We start from the raw sequence: 22,981 nt of genomic DNA on the forward strand, positions 1-22,981 counted from the left end.
AGCCAACCCACTCGAAACGTGAATTTTCTTTAAGTATATCAAAATACTAATGTATTCATCTACACACTAATATGGCATTTTTATTATTATCATTAAAACTAAAGAGCACAGGCTTCCCAACTGTCTATGTAAAAAAGCAAATCACATTTTGTCTTAACTGAGGCAACATGGTGGGATTTTGTGCTGTAGTATGGTTTAGGGGTGAGGCAGAGACTTATTCAATTCTGACCGCTCTGGGACCAGAAGAGCTAAAAATAGCTCTCATTAATTCTACTGTTGAGATGCTGCAACAGAGTGATTTAGGGGGAACCTTGCAGCACGAACACTGTAGAACATTTAATAACTTCTTGTTGTATTAAATGCCACAGATCAGCCAAAATAAATGATACAATACTGCAAAGAAAATACATTTACTTTCTCTCCACTCCCCATTTATTGCATTTCTCCGCGAGGCCTGAGGAAAACAGAGACTTTAATCGTTCTCAAAAACCTGTTTCACTGCCAGAGTGATGAAAACGTGAATCTTCAAAATCTTTAGAAGCAGTTAACTGTCAATGCTGATGATGAGACGCTTACACCGTGCAACGCTGTCACTGAATTTAGCTGACGCTTTCTCTAATTAGTTGAAAAAAATAAAATGTGATAGATTTGAGGCTGCAGAAAAGTATTTCTGTTCACATGATCGGCAGCCCCCCCTCTCTCCAAGACAGCTTTCAAATTGCACTGCAGACAAAGTCAGAACACAACACTGTGGCTGCTGGCAGTGAAGCAACGAAGAAGTAGAATAAGATGATTGATCACTTCAGAAATTGAAATCGATGTGCTGGGGATTGCTGACAATTGCTAAAACGCTCCTGCCGGGGATAGCATAGTCCTAATGAGAGCCCATGCCTTAACACCAGTCAGGGGGTCCCCTGAGAGGCAAGTGACACTCTGCACATACAACATAGACAGACACTGTACTGCGGATCTCTACCTGAGGGGACACAGCAGGAGAGACGCAGCAACGGCAGAGCGATACGAAGGTCAAGAGATGAAACCAATTAAGACTGTGAAACTCACTTTCTTTCCATTTTACTTCCTTCATCTGTTTGCTGCCTAAGTACTCATAACAATGATGCACAGAAGATCAGATGTACTTACATAAATTCATCCTGCTCACTACAGAGGTTACAGAGAAAAGCGTCTCCAACCCCAACTGCTCCCCAGTAAATCCAGCAGGAGATTCCTGCAGACACACATCAGCAGCCTGAGTGCATGACCGCACCAATCAGTGCTAGGAGGGACTCGCCCCCACCTCCCCTTTTTCCCTTTTCTTAGATCTAAAACCACAGAAATTACGACCACAGGTGAGGGGTTATAAAACAAACCCCGCAGCTACACCCTAACATTTCCTCAGGCTCGCGAGGGTCTGCGTCCTCTCCCATCATCTTCCTTCCAAATGTATCCTTCCCTCTAACTCTCTCTCCTTACACACTCATGGGATCGAAACAAATCCCCTCCAGCTTGGCAGCGATCTGTGTGGGATCTGCAGTTCCGCTACAGCATGGGACTCCTCTGTACTAGCGAACATCCATCCGCAGTGTAAACTGCTGTATCGGACTTAACCCTCAATCTGCCGTGTTAAACCAGAGCAGAATCCACCAGTTCACTCAGCATGTGGCACATTACAACCCCCACTCCTCCTCCTCCTCTTCTTCTTTCTCTCAGGTGTGCTGCATTACATGCATAAATTATGCTCACTATGTCAGTGACATCCCACAGATCAGCTGTTATGTTAGTCTGATGGTCACTACTCACAGATTCCATGAGGATTACAGCGATACTGTTCATATTGAAGGTGATCACAGCAAAAACACAACCACCATTAAATCTGACACTTGTAAAACTTCGGGTAAAACTGACAGACTGATAACAATGCCCATTAAAATGAAAAGTCCTACACCGGGAAATGCGAGAAGCAGGAAAGCGTTCGCTCAGGAACATCTCACTCGGAAACACAGCTAAATTAGTTTGTTGTCAATTTTGTACCACTGGTAGTGATCAGCATCAATGACTTTATATAACAGACTATAATGTGATTTATATTTGTAATTTCAAATGTGACAACATATTCTCCACGCTCATTATAAAGAGCTGACCAGTTAGTCTCTGTTTAGGAAGTGGAGCACGTGCTGTGGATGGTCACAGCTCCTCCCTGCTGATACGAGTTAGAAATGGACACCAATGAGACCAAAACTGACATTCCACGAACGCAGCCTCTGCAGTACCGGTCTCTCTACATTGTTAGCATTTAAGTTGCATATGAGCAAATTTCAGTTGTGTGCAAATGTGATAATTAATAACTGACTGACTTTTTGCTCTTGTTAGCAAAGATCAGTGTAGAATGCATTCAGTCAGCTACTACCTACTTTCAGCCCGCCGTGTATGGCTTTTTTTTTTTTTTTCTGTGCTTAAGTATCTTTAAGAATAAAAAATATGTTTGGTTTAATTGTGTGTGATTGGGATGCAAAATAAATCATTAAAAATGGTCAGCTTTGTAGTTTCCTTGTAACTTACAAAATTGTGATATTGGAAGTGAGCATGTCCACAACGTGTGGTTACCACTTTGTTTTGAATTTCTGATTTCAAAGTTTATACAGCGGATGTGCCTATTTCAGTTTAGTTTTTACTGATTGATAATGCTTTCTAGCAGTTTTATTCTTTTTAAGCATTATAATAAGGAGGCGGGGGGGGGGGGGGGGTGTCAAGGAGAACATTTTTAAAAGTTCAGAATCTATATTACAATAAAAAAACACTTTGTGAAGGCTATTGTTATTTCGATATCCCAGTACCAATCACTTTATGCACCAAAGCCTCCTCATGCTTGTTGTTTTAGCAAATTTGGTCAAAAATAATAATATGTTTTCTGTATATTTTTATACTAATTTAGTTGGAAGTGTACAATACCATTGCAGTTATAAAAATTTTTTTTTTTATATATTAAAGTTAGTGTGTAATATTTTCAGTAGTTGTAGTAATAATAGTAATAATGTAATATGTCAGTAGTTTGTAGATTGCAGTCAAATGAGTTCTCTTTTCGTACCCCTCCCAATAAAAACGCATTATATTAGCTACAGTAGCCGCTGTAGGACAAACATGTTTTAAACAGCCAAGAGAGATCAAAAAATATTCTAATTACACTGTACCCCATAATGTTGGCCGACCAGCATGTTTCTACTACTGTTTGTGTAAAAAAGATAAGCTTTGGGTGCCAGGGTGGCTCAGTGGCTGTTTAGGCAACCATGTATGTCACAGACTGTGGGTGGCCCAGATTCGCGTCCAACCTGTGGCCCTTTCCTGTGTGTCTCACCACTTTTCTGTTAATCCTCTCTGCGCGCTACCTAATAAATTTTTACATACTACAGTTTAACATATTTGAATAATATCACTTTGCAGTAAATTAGGAAAAAAGAAATCGATACAATTAAATATTTTGCAGTATTTTATGTTTTTACCCCAGAATCACCTCAAAAACTCTGGCCATTCTTCATCTGTTATGAGTGGACTCAGAAAAGTGACTCCGGACCGGAGCCTCCCTGGAGTTTTTCCCTGTTGTGTAGGCAGTCTACTGTTTACCTCAGCTGTCAATGAAGAGGCTGTAAAACTTTGTGAAAGGAGTCTGATACGAGTCAATAAGTCAGTGCAGCTCACTTCTGACCGATGATTTAGTGAGTTGAGGATATGCTGAACTTTTCTGTTGGTAAGTGCTGCTGTTCTTGACGCTGTTGGTCTCTGTTAGCTGGCGTTAATGAAACTGTCTTTGAAGTGGACATAACATTGTTGGATTTTGAGGCTTAGTGAATAAACTCTTATACAATAAGAGAATTTAATCAAACTGTTTATCAGAGGGAAAGTGTGATTTTTTTTAGGATAGTGGAGCCTAACATTAGCTGGCATAATGTTAGCTTATAACCAGCTGCCGCTGTTGTTTAGCCAGGTCTTGTCAGCTGTCCAGAGATGGGAAGGTCACATAGCAGAGCTCTGACTTCAGTTCAGGAGATGAGGTTTAAGGTGAGGAGGAAGAGGATGGCATTGCTTGGTGAAGGGGACCCCTTTTCAGATGATAAAACACAGGTACGATCCTTCATATCTTGAGTCTGAAGGTGCAGGATCTCTCTACGCATGTGGCCGGTCTCTAGCCACATGGGTAAAATGCAATTAGTCAGAAGGACCGGTCCTTCCCAGCCACTACATTCAAATATGGTGGAAGAATGTGGCGGCTTCCACAAACCAGTGCCCACTCCTATGTATTTTTAATGGATTAATGATATGTTTATCAGAATGCATCAGTTTGTTGGAAGACATAATTACAAACGAATCAATGTATATCCATGAGTACAATACCCTTCTTTTAATTAAATAAGCTAAAAAAAATTACTGACTGTACCTTTAATTATAATAACATTATTTCACTCATGACACCTAACTATGGATAAGTCTATGAAGGCACTTCAAAAGATTTAAAAAAAAAAAAAAAAAAAAACTTTTTGGCCTATGTTAATGCTGCACTAGAGACAGTAAGAAACTGTACTAAAGAGAGCAAGGGAATTATGTGGAGCTGCAGTTTGCATTCTAACCATCCGGCCACTGGATCGCCCCCTGTGGAGACATTTATGTGCATCTTTGAAGCCCAATCTAGTGTTTGTGGTTCACATACAATCAAACAGCCTTTAGAGGACACTAAGGCACTGTAAAGGTGCTTATGTTTATTTCAGTAGTCAAGTCATTTTACACTGTTTTGACTTGAATGCTTCCTTTTGTAAGTGCATGCTGCATGGTTGCACAAACATGAATTCATCCCAAGGCAACTTCAGGCATCTGCACTATATGTCAACCACCCACACACACCGAGTCTGCAGAGAGCTGCATTCTCCTTCACCACCGACAGGAAATGGGTTATTACAGAGTGGTTATTAATACTTTTTTACATTATATTGAGAAAAATAAAACAAAATCAAAACCAGACCAGATCGGAAATTCCTCTGCTGTACTTCTACGGTGCCACAGGCTGAAGTAACAGTATTTCATTATGCACTTCATCCAGCTGGATGACATGAAAGGAAGGCTACTCACATAAAGCTCCGGGTGCCTTTTTTGACATTGTACTATAAACCATCCACTCAACCTCATGCACTTAAACCTCCTTAACTGCCCATTGCTTATAAAATTTCTGACACTTATGAGACAGTTATTACAGACCGCTATAAGGACATCATTTACATACCCAACCTTTACACTGTCCCTTCTGAGCATGTTCAGCAGTACTGACCACTAACAGGGATTCACTGTGCATCCAGACAAAGGAAATAGATGATTCAGGTGAGAATGGCTTGCCATGGTGTGCTTACACATTTGTTTGAGAATGTGAAAGATGAAATGCATCACAATAAAAATATATAACAAATACACCAAATATTACAACAAACAAAAGAGTTTTCCAGCCTCTCATACTGTGAAATAACACTGACAAACATTCACATTTAAATAGACTTTAATATATTTAAAAAAATGGCACATTTACACAAATTTTACAAATATTATTCATCACCCCTTTTAGGACATGGGCTCACACCTAACTAAAGCCATATGGGACATGAAATACAACTCATCAGTCAGGATAACGATAAAGCTGGACAAGCCTGACAGACACCCAGTCACCGATAGGGAAGGGGGAAGAGTTAAATTTACATCCCTCTCAGCAGAGCCTGAGAGTGGTGACAGATTCCACACATAGTTTGCTCTCTTCACTAGCTTCTGCCTTCCAGCCTCCAAATTAATTATATCCACATCAAACTGAAGAGGAATGTAAAGATCCTGAGCAGTTAATTGGTGTAAGTCAGAGGTCCTGCCCCTGCTATGTCTTCTTTGAAAATGTGTATTTACACACAGCGAAACACATCTACAAGGGTTTTTCACACATTCAAAATGTGGGTGGGCTACACAACTGGTATGCATATACTGTAGTTAAGGCAAAGAACAGAAGTCTATGCAGCTTTTCTGTTATCTCTGGCCATTTGATGAACAAGGTGTATGCTTGAGTAAATTAAGACCCACTTTAGAAAACCTGGTTAAACATTATTTTTCTTATTTCCTTATGATTTTCCCTTTGGGTGAGGGTCAACCTCTGGTGGGTGCTAATATTATTTATATGCAGGAAAACCATGATGTAGCTTAATTTTTGTTCTCTGCCGAAATTTATTAAGATGCTTTAAACGTGACTATTGTTCCACTTGCTTTAATGTTTCTTGTTTAAAGGTTTAAAAATGTTTCTATTAAATGTCTAAATGTTTGGCAGAACCTGAGTGACATATTGAGCTACAAAACAACTAACTTCCTCATATAATTGAACTACAGTTCATCATACAGCAATTTAACTTCTGCAGCAGTTTGTGTTTCAACTTTAGAAACTTGAGCTGTGCATTCATAGTTCATGTTAAATACCACACTTATTGCTTTTACTAAATCTGGAACATATCTCAAACCAAAAAAAGAATACATTTAATTTCACTGCTTTTAGGCTGTGTTTGCATTTCTATAACAGTGCATTCTGACTAAGATTACCCCTATCATTCCACTCTTTTAATTTCTCTATGTAGGTTTCCTTAATAATAACACATTTCTAATTCAAAATACTGCACAATCTTATATTAAAGTGGTCATTTTTGGGCACAAAGACCGAACATGAAATTACAGTTTCTTTTGGGTTTCACAGCCTGAAATGGATGCATTCTGAGGGCAAATCTTATTTAATGTGCTAACCATTAAGACTAGCAGTAAACACTGCAATTAACGTGTTTTCAGATTAGTGTTTTTGACAGTATGATAATTAGCTGTTATTAGAGCCTTGGCTGCCACACTGATGCTGTCATGAATTGTGTACATCTTGTCCACAAATCCTGTTCTGGTACACATTCTTCAGATAAGGCAACACATGTTGCTTCATACTGCTTCACTTTATTGTTCTCTACACCTTTTCTCGTTTACATATTTTTTAGCACCAGATTTTCCACAGACATGAGTGTGAGATTGGAGAGGGGCGACCGTCTTTGGGCTGTCCCCCAGCCCAGTCACAAGCGCCTCTCCTTCACTGGCCAGGGCGATCCGGCTATTCGAGACCAACCAAAGATCCACAGCGCTACATTATAATTATGTCTAAGCAGGATTCTGACTTGGAGGAGTTCAGTCTTAATCCCGCACATAGTAGCTCCGCACCAGTGGCTCCTCAGCCAAGCACAAACACCAAATGTCTGAACCTGCAGTTCCTCTCAGACTGAGCGGGGTTACTATTGCAACAACACATCATCAGTAGAAAACAGCTGACAACAAAGTGAGTGGCCTGAATGATTTACTTTATTATATGTAATCATCATTTTGTATGTTATCCATATAATTACATTTTCTGTGGTCAACCTGTCATAACTGATGTCTAACCCCAACCCTAAACTTTTACACTGTTTTCCTGTGGAAATTGCTTACATACTTACATTTAAACGTTACTGTTTAAATTAAGATGCCAAACAGTGGTTTAATTGCATGCCAAGCAGTACCAGAGGGAAATTATCATTCACAGAGATGGCCTCTTCCATGTATGTATTACCATAGGTGCTGATTATGTGCATTTTTAGAGCATTTCTGCTAAAATCAGATGTAGCTCCTTTTAGTAAAAATATCAATTTCCATTTTTTAAGAAAACTATGCAGTGTACAACCTAAATCAGAAATATATAAATAAAAATTATAGGTCCTTTCCCACTATTTGTACCAACATAATTCAAAAGTTGTGATACTCACTCTCACGGACAGGAGCTTAATGTGAGCCAAGACCATCTGCAGGCCCCACAGCAGTAGTTAGTGATGCTAACCAGAGCCCGAGATTGTCCTGAGCACACGGAACAGGAAATCTGGTCCTGAACTCAATCATCCCAGTGGAAGTTATCAGTGCCCCACACAGAGCACACGAGAAGGCAGGAATGTGCTGATAAGCTTAGCCACTGACCTGCACCCCACCTCCTCTTCATCACAGTGATTGAAATGAGGACAGCGGAGCCAAAGAAAAACAGTAATGATAAGGGAGGTTTCCACACTATAAAGAAAAAGGAGGTTCACGCCGAAATGAGACTGATGAAAGACTTTGCAAGCCTATTCGTCCTGATAAATCCCCATCCCTTTCACACCAAGATTTATGATGGACTTGATTTATACAAGCAAGCTTCTGTGTAACTGGAGATCGCAAAATCGCAATGTAAACATGCCATGTGCCCACACAGAGGCCAAGTGTATTATGAGAACATGGATTTCAATGACATATCTTTAAAACATGTTTGCTAGGAAGTCTAAACTTGGCCATGGATCGAAGCAATGACCTTTTAACGTTCATCACACCCATCGATCAACTAACACTATTTCAAAAATGTAGCCTTAGGTTGAGAATGTACATAAGAAAAAGTATTGCCATTATTTAAAGCTTGATCTACAAAATGCTAACTCAGGAGGATTCAGTCATGCAATACCAGCTAATTTCAAATTATGTTTTGTCATGGATTAAAAAAAAAAAAAAAAAAAAAAAAAAAAAATCTATTAAAAAAAATGGACTGAAAACACAAAAATCTGTTTTTGCCAGGCTTGTGAGGCTTGTTTGCTTTACTCATGTATTTAAACACAGATATGCATGTTTATTTATTGTGTTATTCTTTTTATCTTCTTTATGAGTGTATAAAGCCAGATGGTAAAAAAGGCTATCCATAAACACCAAACCAATGAATAATACGTAGCTATGTATTCATTGTATAAGAGAAAGTAACCAATTACAGGCACTATTAGTGTTACTGTCTGATGAAAACTTGTTTACAGACATGCATGACAACATATTTCAGTGATCCGAAAGTGCCACCGCACTAAAAACTGCAAAATGTATTTACAAACAACAACGTACACGTAATGTCACTGTTTTGAGATGAGCTACTACACATACTATATAAAATTTATAAGGATTTGAGTGTTACAAAAATTATTTCCAAAAACTATATAGATGTTGATAATACAGGTATCCTGGGCAGTTTATAAAGGAAGTTTCATCCAGAGTGATTAACGCATCTAGGAGGACTTAAAGAACACGCATACATACATACATACCCTATGATTATCACAGTAAGCTAACATGTTGGGACAGATGTAAGCACAGATGTTACAGTTCTTCAAAATAGGCCAGGCTAACTCATTAATTCCTCTCTTTGTTATTTTAGTTGCCCCTTGAGGCTATCACTAACACTGAAACGCAAACTATTTACAGTACAACACAATGGATAAATCAGCGGGAACACTTATATATCACGATATGAAAATCATTGCTGTCAGAGTCAGTATCACTGCTCAGGAGACTGATGCAGATTCAAATGGCATCTTTGCCATTTGAATCTGCATCTACTAGTGATCTTGCCAGGGATTAATTTTCTAGTTGATTAAAAGGGGAAAAAACAATTACTAATCAACTCATCTAAAAGTAACAAAAAAACAGTCAAAGCTGAAGACATTTTAATTTTAAACACAGTCCAAACAAATACTGCATGTTTACTGATTTACAAGTTTCTCACTGAAATGTGTGGCACCTTGCATTGTGCACACTGCACACACAATGACATGTTGGTTTGCTAAACGTGGCCAACAGCAGCGATAGCACCAGCAGATTTGCAGATTCACACCCGCCTGCCTGCACTGAATGCAGTTACGCACCGTCCCAGTTGAATGGGTTGAACACCTGTATATTCTGCCACAGCGTACAACCATATTTTCATTTTAAATATTGCAAAAATCACGCATATTTTATGAGATGTCATCTGCCCCATCTTTAGGGAACTAGTTTGCAAAATACATTGCTTGAAAGTTTATAAACAATGGCCCCATTTTCACCTTCTAAATGTAGCTTTAACATATGTAGGCATATAATAAGTCTAAAAAATGTGAATTAGCATTTGCCCCAGTCAATATTCGGCTCTAATGTTCACCAAACAAACATTTTCCAGCATTCTCCATTTAAACACATCATGTATCTCTTGAAAGAGGTCAAAGAGGCCATCCACCTAGATCTCTTTCATATTAATAAAATAATCTGTGTGTGTGATCTCATAGCAAAACCAAGGTTTACAGGTGCAGCAAGTACAAACACATGACATAATTTAGTAATTCAGTCTCATTAGTATGTCTGTTGTCACCAGCAAACAGATAAGCCCCTAATTCCAGCCAGTTTCTATAAATACACAGGATTACAAAGCTGCAGTCAGTCAAATTTAACTTAAGTAGGCAAAATATCAGATGCGCTTGTCCTTCCAAAACCGCAATGATTCAGATGACAGTTGCTCCTATGACAGCTCAGGGTAACATGATTTACAGACCAACATGTATGTCCGCCCTTGAGCTGATATTTTCTTCACCAGAGTAACATGTTTGCCAGGCTCACTGAGTGTACACCTCTGCATTCTGAACTGTTTTGTCGAGGAGAAAGAAGCCAGTTGGACTGTGCAATGAAACATCTGAAGGCTAACCACAAACATCATCTGTAATATGGCTCTCCCACTTCATTCGACAAATCTATTTTCCTGCTGCAGCTTCATGTAGCATTACTATGACGATGCCAGTCACCAGTGATTACACATTTTAGTCACAAACCTAAGGGAGTGCAAGATGAAGATGTGTACCAATGAATCACCACTCTTCCACTAAGAGATGCAGTAATCATATGTGGTGGGGTAAAAATCACTGCAGTTAAATACTGTTGTGAGCTAAAGTCACAGCCTGTAATTAAAAAAAAAAAAATCAACTGAAATGCATGACAGGACAATTACTGCACTCCCCCAAAACATGACTACACACACATTTAATACCTGACATCTCTGTCAGAAGTAATGCTTAGACACAATTTGCAATAGAAAACAAGATTTTGAGATATTATGACCTACTAGAAAGAGGCATACATTGTTTCCCACAGCAGCCAAACTACATTAGCAATCCCTTAAGAAGCTTTTGGAAGGACGAAATTAAAGTCGATACACGATATTTCGATAACTAAAATCTCCGATAGCTCCGATAAGTCAGAAATTAAAGCCCACGTTTTGATTGTTATCAAACATTTTACACACATAACAAGAGTGTCCCACGTCCTAGTAAGCTGGCGTCACCTGACCATACATTTAGTAGTTCATAGCAAATTATAATATGTGAAACAACCCCACATCAACGCTCAACAGGTGACGACTGATGCCTTCAGTTCACGTTAGCAGCAATCAATTGGTTACTATGGAAATTAAAAATGAAAGTTAGCCTGCACGAGCCATACAAAACAGGGTATTTTATACACATGCGCGCGCGCACACACAGCTGGCATTATTATGAAATGTTTAAAGTGTGAAGACACCGGGACAAGCGAGCAGGTATTCCGGTGGTACCAACCTAACACCAGCTAATAAGCTAACAACTTCACTAAAGCCCCACTTCGGTTTTACTAACGGAACATCAATAAGATGAGCCATCGCACGGCCTTCCCCTTTTATTTAGGGAAGGAGGAAAAAAAAACCCAACATGCCATATTTGCAGCAGCTGACTCCATGTTACCACGCTCTCCTTGCCTCCTGCACCCTGACGTTAAATCTTGTGCCCCTTTTATACCCTCTTGGTCAAATCAACCCCCTAGCTGGCCGACATTTTGTTCCAGCAGCTAGGCTAGCTACTCCCAGCTAATCTTACCTGGACGCACTTAATAACCCGTCCGCTCGATGACAGCTCTAACGCAAGGCATCCTCTGACTTATTCAAATCGCTTATGCGAGTCCCACAGATAATACAGCAATGAACCTCGTTATTCGCGATTTCAAAGAGGAGATACGTTAGCGTGGCAACTTGCTAACCCCTTAGCATAGCGCGCAGATGCAGTTGGTAGGAGAGAGGTAGCTAAGTTACCTCGACTTGCACCGTTATCCCTCGCTTGTACCCGCAGGGGGACACATCCAGTAAGCTCCTGCGGCTGCAAAGAAACATACGCTCCCTAACAACGCACTACTGGAGAAATCAAGAAAACCATTCACCTTCGCAAAAGCAATGGTCCTCCCGGCGTGTTTGTAAAAATCTCACATAAAAGGAAAAGGGGTCTTTCTGGTGTGGCTCCAGAGCAGCAGCAGCCGCCGCACTGCAATGGCAGGCAGTGGATGAAGCCTTCCTTTCCCACCCCCCCCCTCTGCGCTCACACTTCGGCTGCCTGCTCCGCCGCGGCGACAGTGACAGGTTCGCCTGGAAGAAACCATTCCGGTTTGTCCGCGGGGGGTGGAGAGGATGAAATGGGATGCAGAGCAGAGAGGCTTCCCACAGCAGCAGTAGCAGCGGCAACGCTATCCACGTCCAGCAGCATAAAGCGCCATTCCAGTCGCTGAAGATGGAGAAAACAAACCGAAGAACCTCTATCCGATCCCGCTGAACATATCAATGTCCAGTCCAAGGAACTGAGGAGACTTGTTCATTTTGTCATCGATTTGTGAGGAAACTATCCATGCCTATAAACACCAGCCTATTTAGATATTCTAGCCTGTTATAATTACGATGTAAATTTAAGACATTATTAACCTATATATTAGATAAATCGAGTCTGGTTTAAATTGATTGCAGGAAGCCTTTAAAATTTAACATTAATAAAAGTACAAAATAGGCTATATAATGGATAACCATGTTTATTGACCAAGAAGACTAGTCATATGAATGCGTGTTTTTATGGCCACCATAAAAAACCTTTTTTTTTTCAGGAAATATGATTTGTCTCTTCCTGTAGCTTTAGATTTTTACAGCTTAATTGAAGGAGACCTAAATAATTTTTCTGCCCCCTTTGCCTCATGTCATGCAAAGAGTTAAAGTACAGAGAGGCAGTTGATATAAGGAACACAGGGCTATTGGCAACAGTGTTTGAGTTCATACTTTTAAAAAGGTCATTTTAAAATAGTAATTTTTTGCTTTTTGACAACATTAAAAAGAGTATTTCTACAACACAGTTCATTCAAGTGCTGCAGTACTCGCTAATGGCAAAACCAAGACTCAGAGATATTTTTAAAGCACTTTCACAAAGCATACACCCTTTGTAAACATTTAACACCAAGATAGATATGAGAGATATTCATTTGTTATACACACAGAACCTCAAGCTCCATGTCATCTTACTAAAAATATGGGACATAAACATTTTCATGTTAAGCAGGACGTAATATTGATTTGACAGATTGAATTTAAGAAAGCTGTGGTTTCACTAAGTGTCTTCTAAAGCCACAAGTACTGGACAAGGACAAGACAGTTTATCCCTCTCTCCATGTGTGTGATTAGAAGCCTTTGTTGTGGATGATATTTCTCAGTGATATTGTGTTGTTTTGAATGCACAATGTCTCACCAAGAAATGTATTGGGCTATTGCTTTTAACAACAGCAAACATAAACTTTTTTTATAGCAAAAGCTGAGGTAGGTTTCTTAAGTTGTAATGACATGCTGCAGAAAGCCATTTAAAATGCAGAGGATAGAATTAAAATCCAGCCTACAGTCACGATGCTCAATACTCCTTCCCATGGGGCATACAGATTTAATCAATATACAGCTGAATGTAAATTGTGCACTGCACCAAATCCCACTCTTAAGACTCTATTGCATGCATTTTAGTTTGTTAGCTTTTCCAGAAGTAACTGATTCCCTGCAGCGCCTTCTGTTGTGCATTTTATCACTTTGAGAATGTGTGACCGTTCTTGTCAACTCTACCTCTGGCACTAATGAACGCAGGAGAAGATAGGGCCTGAATATAATGCTGGAGGAGCACAGAGGTCCTGCAATGTAGCTGACGTAAGGAGCTCGCAGATTTCATTGGAGGATCAGAAGGGTGTGGGGTGGGGGTGCATCTTGAATGGAAGAACGTGAGTTGGCCAAGGTCATAAGAATTAGATAAACAAAGGCAGGCACAGATATCCTGTGGAAAAACAAGATGTAATGAACAGCAGTTGCAACTTGCAACTTTTCAGTGTTAAGAGTGATGACAGCCAAAGCTTTTGCAGTAAGTCAAAGACATTTGGAGGATGCCACTCATCATTCTAAGTTCTCATTGCACCTTAAAAATGTTCAAAGTGACTAAAATTTGTAAGCAGAAAAAAATATATCGGGATATCAAACCACACTCGATATACATGTCTTGTTTTACCATCTGCATTTGTGAACTGAAGCAGCTTTGATGTGAGCTTATGCCTCTCAATGTATTTCTGTTGAAGCCCTTGATGTACCCTCTGTTATTGTTACAACAGTGTTTGCATCGCTGACTTCAACAGCACGGAGGGAGTTTCACATGCCGTGCATCAGAATAATGCAGCGTCTCTCTCCCCCCATCAGCACACCTACAAACACAGACAGGATCCAAACCAGAGTATGACTGCAGGAACAAATCACACGAGTGGAAAAGCAAATTAGAAATTCACAGCAGGCTGGCTTTTAGAGTGCACTGCCCCTGACGGTGCATGAGTCACCTCTCGGCTGCGCGGGTCAGGAGAACAGCCTACTCAGCAAAGGCTGGCGTGGCTATCTGTGTGCTTTAATGATCGCAGCTATCAAATGACATGAAAGATGTTAAACATTGCACTGCAGCAGAGGCAAATAAATGCATTTGCCCAAAGGCAACGGGGAAGAATATATAATATTCTGTGATACCATGTTGCCAAAAGCTGCAAGATGATATGTAAAACTTTGTGCTTCTTATCTTGTTATCCAGTGGCTGGCTTTACAACTTGGAGTACAACAATGTAATCCCATAAAGGAGTGAGCTGGCTACTGTACAGAGGCTTGCATTTCTGCGATTTCTGCGTCGTCCTCTGTCAGTATCAGTGACCTCTAGCGTGAGAAAGCATCACACTGACGTGACAGCCAACCCACTACTTCAGAACAGAAAGGTTTTAAAGTGCCATGTGATTATGAAGTGCAGCACACTGTCACCGGGGTTTGTGCTCTAGTGAGTGGGAAACATCTTGTAAAGTCAGCATGTAAGAAAAGCACCTATCAGGTTGTGTTTTATAGATGAATGAAGTGTGACCTCTGTAAAGCATGTAGAGCAGGAAAATCCAGCTGAAACATGGACGCACGATGTGGCTGCTGGTACCTGTATTAGCAGCTCATTTTACAGTTTGTGATTGCATTATCGATCATGAGATATATTTAATCTGGAGTGTAACATTTAGTTCCTGCATCCAAATACAGATATCAATTATGATCACAATCATGCAGCTGTTAGCTGTTTAGCCTTTTGAATACTCAGCTTTTATGTAAGGCCCAACTAATCAACTAATGACTCATTTTTGTCTTTGTGGTTTGCTTCCTTCAAATGCAATTACTATATATATATTATATATTATACATATATATATATATATATATATATATATATATATATATATTTTTTTTTTTTTTTTGCATTCTCTTATGAATTGCCAATTGTCTGCTTTTGCTGCAAAGAATTGTTTGCACCATGTAAAATTATGCACTGCATCAAAAATGTTATCCCAGAAAATACTCTATTACATAAGTGTCTTATCTTTTTTTTTTTTTTTTTAATTTCCACTTTCAACACAGGTATTTCATAAAATTGCACAATGATTCAGAGCTACAGGCATTAAAAAAAAAAAGGGATGAGACAAACACCATCTTTGCAAACACAATCAGGATGTGATTGACAAAGCACAAATCTGGATTTACCAATTCATGCTTTTTAAAGCTAAAATCATGTTCAGGGGCCGAAACACATATTTTTCAAGATTCCCCAAATGAACCTATAATCTCTGTCTCATTTTCCCACCAACAGCTGAAAGCTCAGACATATCAGGTGACATGAAACGACCTCACATCCCCAGGCCTCCGGATCATGTGACAACAGTCTACCAGCATCCAAATCCTCTGGATCAAACGACATCATGTACACCAGCAAAGAAGCAATCACCTAAGTATGCTTATCCCAGGAGGGAGCACGAATGCTAATAAAGATGAACAATTCCAATCAGTTAATGTGGACGCATGTTATGACAGAGAGGTTTTTCACAAGTGAGGTGGGGAGCTAAATTATTTTGCCTTTGAGCAAATGCAAGGTTAACGACAAAGCTGAATTCCTTGAGCGGAATTAAAGATTTTAAAGGATCCAAATCCTTATCAATCCAATTTTGATTCTCCAGAGTGCTGAATGGCAACAACACATCAATTTTCACTGTTCATTAACAAGAACTGTTGTGATCCTCTTCTCACGTAAGCTCAGAGAGCCCTTGTAAGCTAAGACCTAACCGCTTCACACACCGAGTGAGCCATAACACGAGCTACCACTTAAGACTTAAATTCGTGAGGTGGCTGTTTCTTATTTTCCATCAACAAGACCTTTAATTTATTTTGGATTTGTAAGGGGTTCTCTGTTCTTGGCTCATTCCAAAGAGAGAAACCTTGCTCAGGATGATAGTAAAGCAATTAGAGGCCTAGGTGGTCTGTGATCAGATGCTCCCTTTGGACCAGACTGAAGGGGTATTGCAGAGGGCAGTTGATAGGGGTAACAGAGACAGGAAGAAAAAGGGAGAAAAATCACCCAGGTGTAATTTACCGCACTGCGGAAATAGGCCAGGCAATGCTATGAATCTCTGCTTCTTATTTCTACTAGAAATTAATTTTTTACAAAACTACAGGTTAAGTAACTGACGGATCCCATGAGAAAAAAGATAAATTAAGGCATTAAGGTTTCCCCTTATGCAATAAATCAAATAAGCATATGTTTAAACTGCATGGTTTTCTGCTTAGCTTCGCCAATCACATAAGCATCAATAGACATTAAACCAACAACTCTACCCATTCTTGCAGCTACATTGTTCATTTTTCATGATAGGAATTTGTATCTTAACATGAGTTTCAGGCCCATGTGAAAGGTAAACCCAACATCCAACCTCCCTTTCTTCTCTACTGCGTCAGCTGTGCAAAAAAAAAAAAAAAATTTTATAAAATAAAAATGCCTGTTTCACACTGTTCCTGTGCATTTATGTAGTAAAACTCTGCCCTCTGCAGGACTTCAGCTGAACACTATTTATCTGGCCTGAACCTGACTGTGTCAAGCCTTGCAAGAAGAAATCTATATAAGGGATTATTCATGATGGCGTGAATACAGGCGCGAGGAAAGTGGATCTGCGTGATTTCGGCCCCTGCTGGAGGATGAAGCACGCGCGATCTAATGGGGGGGGGGGGGGGCACGAGAAGGCGCTGGGGGTTGTTCAGGTCTGCCGTGATGGGATGCTCCTGAGCCTAAACAGCATATGGTGCCTCCCTGGGCATCAACACACATCCTACATGTCCAGCAACATGGCAGGCTGCAAGAGACACACACACACACGCATCACTTACGCAGCAGATACACATACATATAACTACACAAATATGCAAACGCCCACTTCCTTCCTTAATTAATTATTGAACAGTATAGACATTATTTGTCATGTAGAAAAATGAGTCTTTGTGTAATAAAGTAAAACCTTACATTTAATATGATGTGACATGTCAAACCTCACAATACTCAAAGCTAGGGATGCACAGATATATTGTATTAGTACTGGCTGATGTTTTCAGTGTTGACTGATATCAATATATTGACTTCCTTCTTCACCAAGGAGGGAATTAAATGACAACAATATGCATCTGGATGAGCACACAGTCATTTCAGAACTGGAGCATCCTTTACTTGAATGTGTGTGATTTGACACTAGTAATAGGCTTTCCCATATCACTGAGCATGTTTCTTGATGTAAACACCTAATGAACTTTTGCTGGAATCAGTTTCTTAAATAAGAGTGTGTCAAACCTCTCAGGTTTGAAACAGAATGTCTTTGGTCCATTTTAAACTATTAGACGGTCAAAAATGGGTATTTTCTATTATCATTATCATTAATAAATTACTTATTTTAAGAAATCATTCTAATCACAGTCCTAAATCCTATTAGGTAAGCAACACTGTTTCCCAAAAAATGAGTCATTGGTGAAAATTAGTAGTTTTTCTTTTGAGGTGTTAGCTGGTAGCTAGGATATATTAGCATATATTTTGCCGTCTGTAAAATTTGTTTCCAGGAAATCAGTGTCTGCTCATCTCATGATAATCAATCAGCAGACAATGTAATCTACAGAGCATCCACAACTGTAAGCATCAAACCTTGTGATTGATTAAGTTGTCTTGGGGCAGCCTTCTCTCTGTTCCATTCTTCATGCTTGACTTGCCCGCCATGGCCACCATTTTGATTCATACAAACATTACATCATCTTGCTGGTTGTCCTTCGCTTGACCCTACACTCAGGTGCTCAATGTGAACGTGGATTTCTCCTTGAAAATCAGCCAACATCATAATGAGAGGATTTTATTGTGGTAGTAATAGATCGAGTGTGTTTGTTTGCAACAGAAAATGTGCATGTGTGTGAGATGTTGGTTTAGTGCTACATTTTGAGTAATCCTCAGCTGCACACAGCGCCTGCTGCCCAAGTCTCTCCTCCTATCATAAATCATGTGGAAAAGTCAATAGAGTTGTTGGAATTTATGTGAGTTTGAGTCTTCTCTTTTGAGATGATTTGTTGTAGATGAGGGCCTGGAGTCCAACAATTCAGAGGCGCAATTTATTTTCTTCAAATTGCCCACTGACAAGCAAGGACTCTGGACCAGAGGAAATCGCAACTACTGATAGAAACTGAAAGAAGCATTACAAACTGTACAAACCTGTAATAACCAGTTAGTTAACCCTGTAACGCCAAATGTATCATATTTAATACAAGAGTTTCTGAGACCTCTACATCAACCCCTAACCCCTTTTTTTGGTTTGTTTAAGGAAACTAAAAAACTGTGTGCAACAAATTGCACAAAAATGCCAAAAACTTAGCAAAAATGATACAAATTAAAACATACATGCAAATTCATGCTTGATTTTTTTCTAATTTGTCAGAAGGTTCAATAAACACTCCAGTTTCAAAAAATTGAACCTTTCTAGCAGTTACTTCATGGTTCAGGCTTTACAAGGTTAAGTGTCAAAATGCATGATTTTTTTTTGTTAATTAAGAAACGTTACAAAGCACTGTGCAGTGTCAACATACTGCTTCAAGGTGTGTAACATGATGGTACTAAATACACCCGGTGCACAGAGCCTAAAGTGACCCCACCAGATGCCCTAACAGAGGGCACATAGACAGGCCTTGCTCCTGGGTCACAGCCCCGAGACGTGTCCTCAACATCTGCCATTCCTGCCACACAGCCTGTGGCATCAGTGGCATCACACATGGTCAGCTTCAAGCTCAGTGTCACATATAAGCACCTTCAACCACTCCCCTAGTGCTTATCACCAACAGGACATCATCCATTTGACTGTTCTTACATAACAGACCTGCTTCACGTAGAGAAAATCATCTGCTCCAATCCCAGTGCATCCCCATACCCCACCACCACCTCTTACTCCTCCCCTCTCCTTCAAATAAAGCATCCCATAGTGTTGGTTGTGATACTGTAAATCTCCTGCACCCCCACCCCACCCCACTCCATGCACTGCTCCTCCCTCCTTTTCTCTCTCTTTTCACAGCCAGCCCTTGTGGTGTGTCCCACTCAGGTGCAGCCCTCCACTCCCACTCTCACGCACCTCCATTCCTTCATCACATGGGAACAATCTCCCTGTAACAGGCCCCTGAATATGCAGATTGGTTAATTCAGCTGCAGTTGCTCTCTCTGTAAATGCATCTGCAGCACTTTCCTAAGACTGAGCAGTGAATAAATGCTTACGCTGGGGCTTTTTAGGTGGTGGTTAGGGGGGGAGTGCCTCTGTCCATGGCAGATTGCAGCCAAAGATGGGATTTTAAGAGTGGAATAGGGCAAGCAGAACTAATAAGAGATTAGGCTTTGACCAGTGCAAACCTCAGGCCCAGTTAGTGACTGATCCTGATCAGTTAAGGAGTAATTAATTTAATTGTGCTTTTCATCTTGGCTTAGCTGCATCTCCTCCTGCTGATGCGGTTATAGCTTCTCTCTGCAGCTCACCTGTTTATAGCCTTTGCAGCAAACATTCCTTTAACATTTTTTCCAAAACAGCTGAGAGTGCAGGAAAAACACTGCATTAAAAACAGATCTTTCCCAAAATCTACACGCAGGAAACAGCAAGCTCAGTTGCACCAAGGCTACAAGGCATTTTCGGTGTGTCTGTAAAAGATGTTCTTTCCCAATGTCATGATGAAATGCAGCGCACACAAGGTGCCACATATGAAGGAACAGCTCGGCATCGATGCGTGTAAAAATACACAGAGCAAAGATAGCAAAACTTAGAACAACAAGGGAAAGTCACAGAGTGGTCAGATGCAAGAGATCAGTAGGGTAAATAATAAAGAGAATAAGATTTTATGTTCCCTAAAAAAAAAAAAAAAAAAAAGACTAGTAAAAACACTCTTTTGCAAAAAAGTCTGTATTATTCATGAACATAGAAAAATAACTCCTGCCATACACAAAGGCGTTGGGTCCATAAAAGACTGTAGTTGACCCCCCCCACTCTATCTCTGTTATGCTTTCTGCAGCCTTAGCACTAAAATCTGATTCAAGCTTTCTGTGAACAAGTGCACTGCTTGCCAATACAAATGACAGCGGGAGTGGGCCAGGTGCCAAAGTCCTCCCCTGACTATCAAGAGAGAAAAGCAATCAAAAGAAGCAATCAATATAAACAAAGTCTTAACTACTATTGATTATTTAGCTCTACACTGATGGGCAATGATGGTTATGGACCTAAATTCATACACTCAGTTGATTAATATCTTTACTTATGTGTAGAATCAGCCAAACAGGCAAGATTATGGATAGAAAATGAATGCAGATCATCCAGAGGCTCAGTGGCAGTGTTGTGTCTGTTGTGACATTCCAGTAGGATGCAATGGAAACTGTTCCTCGGCTCAGCATCCTGCGGTGTCATCACTCACTGTAAGGCGGACCGTTACTTCCATCAGCTGCATTTGAGTTTTGGCAAGTCAGCAAGTTTTCCTCTATTGCACACACAGCCTGTACAAAAGAAATATACCGCGGAAAGGCCAGGATCTCTTAGCTGAGCTCTCAGTCTCTGGTGAGATAGTGGCCACTTGAGGTGTTTGAAGTATCCTCTCTGAGTGGCAGGTCATAAAGACAAATGACAGCATGGCCTGTGACTTACAGAGCATGATAGGAAATGAGAATTCAGCGACACTACACTGCTTTTTTATTCAGATAAAGGCTTAGGTTGGTTATGCATGGCTCAAAATCAAGGCCACCACTAATCTGTCAATTACAGCCTAAAAGCCTCCACCATATCACCGCCAGGTTTGCTGGATGGGAACTGAATGTTGATTTTGTAATTACTTTCCAAATGTAGGTCTTTTGTTCAATCAATCATGACAATTCTTTTTTATTATTATTTTTTTTTTAGTGAAGACAATGACTGATATGTGATGCTAAACTCACCATGGAGGAGTGTTTTCACTGCTTTTAGAAATGTTAATTAAATGGCTTTAGGGATTAAAAAAAAATCAGTTTGTCACTCAATTGGTCCCCACTTACAACGAAGCATTTCAACTATTGGATTTCCTTTAAGCTGAAACCTACAGTACAGGTTTCAGGCCAACAGTATCTCAGCAACTAGTTTGTACAAAGGCAAATTTAATGCTGGTATCCCATGATAACCAGAGGATAAATAAGGATGAATCCTATTTTTTTTCTCATAATCCTCTGATTTTTACTGACTTTGAGGTTAGGATTTATGGTTTTGGGTGAAATATCTCAACAATTATAGAACTGACTGCTGTGAAGTTCAGTTTGGATGAATTGCAGCAACACTGGGGCTCCTCTGACCTTTCATACAGCGCCATCCTTAAGTCAGACTGCTTCCATGAGCACGACTAAGAAGACTGGAGTTAAACATAACCCCTTAAAATATTATATTTGCCTACCAATTCTCATATCAATAATTAAACCTGCTAGGAGGTTTTCCTTTTATGAGATGGAACAATTGAGCAGAATTCATAGTTAGGTCACTGCTGAGCTGTCAACACGATATGGTTCCCCTGAGGCTGAGGCCCTCCAGCAGTCTACTGCTGCGCCTGTGAAAGCGTGTGTTACAACTGTGTTTGCTTTGATGTGTGCACATTCTGCTATTTTCTGCATTATTGTGCCTTATGTATCAGAAAACGCTTTCTGAAGAGTGTGTCATGATAACTTAATGTGACTTTAAAGATTTGAAAGCAAAAATGTGGCAGGTTTCAATTTGAGCATTTGGGAACAGTTTGATGTATTCAACAACTGAGACACCTGCATGCTGAATATAACTAAGGAGGCAAGATATGTGTGTGTGTGTGTGTGTGTGTGTGTGTGTGTGTGTGTGTGTGTGTGTGTGTGTGTGTGTGTGTGTGTGTGTGTGTGTGTGTGTTGGTGTGTAAATTGATGCTGAAATTAAATGTATTTTTGAGTTAATCTAAACATTTTAATATATTTGGGAAAACATAAACTGCAAATATTCATCTGCATCTTGACCTTTTTTTAAATTTAAGAACACATTTTAAACGTTGCTGAGACAAAATGGATCTGTTTGCACAGTTTTTTTTTAATCAGGATACAACCTGCAGCTTGGTCAGCTTAGTTTACCATACAAATAGGAAACAGAAAGACACTGAGCCTGGCTCTGTCCAGCAAACATTAACATGTTTTATCTTGTTATATAAGCAGTAATACACCTCAGGTATGAAATTACCCCGCAGAATCACAACATGTTTTGCATGTCAGTTATGGTGCAGATTAAATAAAGGTCAGACAGTTGTTTTACCTCTGTTTGCAGTCCAATAGCTTGCAGTGATATTTTCATAGTTATGAGTTCACTGTAATAAACTACTGTAAAAAAAAAA

The 22,981-nt window shown here is 39.8% G+C and overlaps 1 protein-coding gene across 4 annotated transcripts in view; it reads right to left on the reverse strand.

Moving 5' to 3' along the window:
• Positions 1-22,981, reverse strand: part of tjp1b (tight junction protein 1b) — a 68,451-nt gene that overhangs the window by 24,607 nt on the left and 20,863 nt on the right. Inside the window, exon 1 of one of the 4 annotated variants that reach the window (XM_030732563.1) lies at positions 12,115-12,271. The exons of the other annotated variants lie outside the window; for them this stretch is intronic. The gene's annotated coding sequence lies outside the window, so the exon portion shown is untranslated. Of the gene's footprint in view, positions 1-12,114; positions 12,272-22,981 lie in introns of those variants that run through there. 4 annotated transcript variants of the gene reach the window in all.

The sequence above is a fragment of the Archocentrus centrarchus genome, chromosome 6 (assembly GCF_007364275.1).
Source record: "Archocentrus centrarchus isolate MPI-CPG fArcCen1 chromosome 6, fArcCen1, whole genome shotgun sequence".
NCBI classification, from domain to species: Eukaryota; Metazoa; Chordata; class Actinopteri; order Cichliformes; family Cichlidae; genus Archocentrus; species Archocentrus centrarchus.